Source organism: Lepidochelys olivacea (assembly GCF_965140295.1).
Source record: "Lepidochelys olivacea isolate rLepOli2 genome assembly, chromosome: 5".
Lineage (NCBI taxonomy): Eukaryota > Metazoa > Chordata > Testudines > Cheloniidae > Lepidochelys > Lepidochelys olivacea.
In genome coordinates, this window is record NC_140415.1 from 133,143,298 (window position 1) to 133,148,537 (window position 5,240).

Consider the following 5,240-nt stretch of genomic DNA (forward strand, 5'->3'; position numbering starts at 1 on the left):
TATCAGTAAGTATCTGCAAGTGGGTAAAAAAGGGTAAGGTACACTGACATAGGTTACATGCCAAAGGGCCAGAAGGAAGGAGCAGAGCAGGATGATGTAAGAAGGTTCAAGTCATAGTTTGGGAAAACATGGTTACTTACGTTACAGTAACTGTCATCCTTCGAGATGTGCTACGCATGTGGATCCCACTCATGGTCCATGTGCACCTCATCTGGCATCCATATGCACAGGGACTCCAAGACTTTAACTTTCAATCTCCTCTTAGGCCTTGTCTTCCGCAGGAGAAAAGGTCTGTTTTCAACATGTGTGAGCTAGCACATAGTAAGTGACAAATCTGCCTGCATGCAGAGGGCTGACCAAAGGCCAGTGCACCTCTTGAGCTGTCGCTCATACGCTCCCCTAGAGTATGTCTATGTCTCAAGCAGAGGGTGTAATCGCCAGCTTGAGGAGACACACCCCCACTAGCTCTGATCAAGTTAGCATGTTAAAGATAGAGTGCCAGGCAAGCAGCAATGGGGCTAAGGCACCTCAAGTACAATACCTGTCCGAGATGCGGGTGTAACCCCCACACCTCCTGGGTGTGGGGTTCTGTCCCCTCTAGTGGCACTGAGACCATTTAGAGAGAGAGAGATTCTGAGTCTGCTCTACAGCCTTAGCCAACAACCAGCTGACTTTCAGCTCATGTGCTAGAGGCTCACGCGCTAAGCTCCAAAGGGCCCAGGTTTGATCCTGATGACTGGGGTCTGTCACCGTTACACGAGGCAAGTACTCGTGGTGGCTAGCCGCTCACAGTGCCGCGACTGCTGTCTGTTTTTACCATGCTCGCTCAATTAGAGCTAGCATGGATATTTCTCATCAGGCTGGGAATTACGCCCCTGGTTTGAAGTGCAGACATACCCTTAGACACCCTTGCACTTGTTTTCTAACATGTAACATTCACCACCTTAGAAATCAGATCTGAAATTTGCTTAAAGTGTTCAAACATGCCGTGGGGCACTTGGTTTCCTGGAAGGTGTGATAACAGACTCCAATGCTGTACATTCTTCCTGGGGTTGTCCGAAAGGAATGTCTCATTATCAAACTTTAAAATATTCTTACAAAACCCAAGGGATTCAGTGGCCTTGGCACATGAAACAACAGTGACCACAAAGTGGTTAAAGAAGAAGCACAATGTATTAATAAAATGTTTTAGCAAACCAATGGGTTATCAGTGATGTGTCCTTAGACAACCAACTATTTTAATACAGAGATTTGGAATAGAACCATTTTATGTTAATGATTTAAACAACCATTTTATTTTTAAACAAACTAAAACGATAGCATTAGTACAATATGAACATAGTCATCAGAATGTAGGAACCTCAGGAGGAAATCTAGTCTGTCCTCTGGCACCATGGCAGGATTACATATTAATAAGCCTGAAGGATTCCAGGGCGTGCAAGACAAGACAGATGGCGGTATCCTCAATCTTTAACATGCTCCTTCCTTTACAATCTTTATATTCATGTCATGTTCCCTAGGGAAAACAAGAAAAAACTCTCAAGCTTTCTCAAGCTGGGTCACAGGTATGCAATATTCCGGGGTACTGCTCTCATAGATCAGATGCACAATGCACCCAGTCTGAATAGAGACTTCCTACACCCAGAACAGATACTGAAATCTTTGCTGTCAACTCCAGTTTCTTTCTACATAAAAGGAAAATACCAGGCAAGCTTGCGTTGCACCCTTCCATTGCCTGTTATATGTCACCCCTGAGAAACAATCTGCCTCAGCAGCTCAGCACATCTTCAGTCAGATGGCACAAAGAGCCCTGACATGAATCTCACCTGCAGTAACTGCAGAGCTCACACTTGTTCCGGTAGGTTCTCCCGTCACTGCCACAGACAGGGCGATAATACAAAATACATATTGGTCTGAGGATGTAATGAACACACACAGGCTGGAAAAATTGAAGGAAAAATCATGAGATCAGTATTTCATTATTTAGACTTTCATGGAGAAAGCCAGAGTGAATACAAATCAGAGGGCTGCGTTCTGCACACCCAGAGCAATCCCCACTGAATCCAGTCGAGAAGCCTGGGGTGTAACGCAAAGTCTGGCCCATGGTCACTAGCTCAGACAGCACTGATCGTGATAAATGGAAGAGTAATTTTTACTGCTAAAAGTTATTTGAAAATAAAAAGTGCATATGACACCTACATTCAATCAGAGAATGTTATACACCCCTTGGCTAGTAAAAGCATTGGTTGTAAGAGAAATGGGGGGGGGGGGTTTCAAAGGCCTCATTGGCAGCTAGACACCAAACTCCCATTGAAAGTCAAGGGCCGTTAGGTGCCTAACTTGCTGTTGTGTTTTTGAGACTCTTCCCCCCTTACCCTTTCGGGGGAAGAGCTAAGGACAGCACTTACCAACAGAAATAAGAGAAAACTCCAAGTTCCACCTTAACAGATGGTCAACGTGGAAGTGATTAAGATGGAAATGCTGAATGAGCAGATGTGATCCTTGGTCATTTGCCAGGGAGTTAAAGTCATCAGTAACTTTCTCTAAGTTTAAGCAAATATCAGTTGATGTTACATAGTCTTAGGCATAGTTAAGCCCTTTTGTACAGAATGTTTCTTTTGCTTTATGCACCACCACTTAGATCCATTTAGATCACAAAGGGAACTAAATAGCCTGTCCAATGCTGGACCACGTTCAATAGTCATTTTTGTAACAATCAGATAAACACTTTCTCTCTGGTCTCCCTTTATGGAAAGGGGAGTGATCAGGGGACTAGAATTGACTTGCTCACTCACAGTCCCCTGCTTTCACCACTATACAAAACTGGCCCTGCCATGTGTGCTTATAGAAAAATATATCCACTCCACTCCCATGTGTTCTATAATAATACATACAGAAAAGAGTAGACAGGGAATGGGATGAATTCAGGTTGATGACAGTGAGTAACAGAGCTGGGTGAATAATTTGTAACAAATAATTTTTTCAATCAATTTTGCCCATTTCATTGTCTGCGAACAGATAGTGATTTATCCATATTTATTATCTATTCAAAATTCTTTGCTTAATAATTTCTGGGAATAATTCCCAGCCTGTAGCTTGTTCATGAGGAATTTGTAGTGAGCATTTGATATTTAAAATTTGAGCTGCATGGAGGAATTTTGATCAGACACATAAATCAAAAGATACGTTTCTGGTCCCTGCTTGGCTGAGTGAAATTTTGACTCAAGTTTCCAGTTTGAATACTTGTGATTAAAAGTTCAAAATTTGCTTTTTCTGCCTTGTCACTTAAAATTATCTATTCCATGGTCATTCCTGCCAGTAACCTTATTTGTTAGACTGTTTATGGAAAGCAGAAGGGTGCAAGATAGTCACAGCAAATTTGTTTAAAAATTCAAATTAATATTATCAGTATTTGCTCAGTTCTATTGAACAATATTTCATACATGTAACAGAGTAAACAAAGAAAGATCTTACATAGCTTGGTAATTGTCCAGTTCTATTTAGTCCTTCATATCTTCCTGTGCCTTCCTCTGAAATACAATTTGTTCATATGAAATCAAAACATAAGCTTGAAGTGGTGAACACTGCATCCATGATCAAACTTTAGTGAAATGTGCATAGAATTAATCTATGTAGCCATGTGTTCCTCATCCTCCCGCAGTATGTTTGCTACAATAATTTGTTGTTTCTTGTTTTAATTTAGATTGAAAGATTTGGGGGCACAGACTGTCTTTAACAATGGGCAAATGAGTGTGCAGAACTACATCGAACGATAAGAGGCAATATGAATGTTTCCCTTAGGCAGTCTCTGCACCTAGGTCACAGCTCTGGTACCTGGGGGAGTATCTGGGGCTGCATGCCAGATTCCCCCCACCAGCAGAAACTGGGCAAGGAGCAAACAAAGCCATAATTTCTCTCCCTCCCCCCCTACAGTGGGCAGTGGAACTAGCTGGTTATGCAGGGTGAGGGATGGAATATGCTGCACCCCTTACAGGAGAGTCACAAATTATTCCCCCCTGCCCCAGCACAAACAGGATCACTGTTAGGCACAGTCCCGGTGCATCCTCCAGATCACACCCAACACTGTGAGCTGCTTGCAGATAGCATGATCCCTTTATGGGCGAAATCCTGGCTCCATTCAAGACAATGGGAGATTTACCACAGACTTCAATGCAGCCACCATCTCACTCTATGTATTTTTACAATGCCTAGCACAATAGAGTCTCCTTCACAAATAATAAAATAAGAGCTGCAAGATAGGGCAAAAACATGTAATAAAATTCCAAGCACTGATCATCCACCTGTTATAGAAAGGTCACAGTTAAACGAAAGAATATTGGGTCAAATCCTGCAGTTTGCAGCCAATGAGACCTTTCGCCGAGGAAAGACCAAGGATTGTAGAAATTAGCCCATTGACTCTCAGGATTTCATCCTCCAGATGCTATAGGATGTGGTAATGTTCTTACTACCAGGAATAACTCCATGGAAATCAAGAAGATAAGTGAGTCTTCAGCACCCCTGAAATATCAGGTCACTTATATTTAGTTGCTCAGCTGTGGCTATAGGTAGCTAACTCCAACATCCAAGTTTGAGAGTTTTGGTTCAGTGTTTCTAAGCAAATGAAAAATGTACCCCCCGCAACACAGTGAAACAGGAAAGAAAATATACGGAGACTTACCGGCAAAAGCAGAGAAGCAAAACAAGAGCACAGCAATGTGAACTTTAAAATTCATCTTGGTTTTGACATCGCCCACACACTAGTAGATCAAAAGCTTTGCTCTGATACTGTTTCTGGGCAGCAGTTAACTGTCATTCTTTTCATAAAGAAGTGTCTATTATATGGGCTGGGAAGTGCCAGAGTTGTTTATTTTTGGTATTTAACTCTTTCACTTCTGACTCTTCAGAAACTCCACCTCCCGCTTCCTTGCTCAATTCCCCCGACTGCTCTTCCCCTATCCCCGAGGAAGCCCGCTAATCAATTTCCCTGTCACCTAATAAATTCCATCTACAGCCAAAACTCTGATCATTCTTTGATGACCTGGAGCAACCTCCCATTCACCAGCACCCCAGTTATCCTATCCTGCTCATCCCACATTCCACCCACCTTTCCCAACAGCAATACCCTCACCCCAAGTAACCCATACAACAAATCCTAAGAAATACCCTCCGCAGAGCAAATTCCCCCACTACAACAGCAACTCGACTCATGCTGCTGGTTACAACATGTGCTCACTGGAGGA

At 42.7% G+C, this 5,240-nt stretch overlaps 1 long non-coding RNA gene across 1 annotated transcript; it reads right to left on the reverse strand.

Moving 5' to 3' along the window:
* Positions 1-1,294: 1,294 nt before the first annotated feature.
* LOC311521120 lies at positions 1,295-4,839 on the reverse strand. The gene is made up of 4 exons (XR_014711801.1): positions 4,679-4,839; positions 3,475-3,530; positions 1,827-1,939; positions 1,295-1,516 (listed from the first exon to the last, which is right to left on the reverse strand). It is a non-coding gene; the product is annotated as an uncharacterized lncRNA (long non-coding RNA).
* Positions 4,840-5,240: the final 401 nt, after the last annotated feature.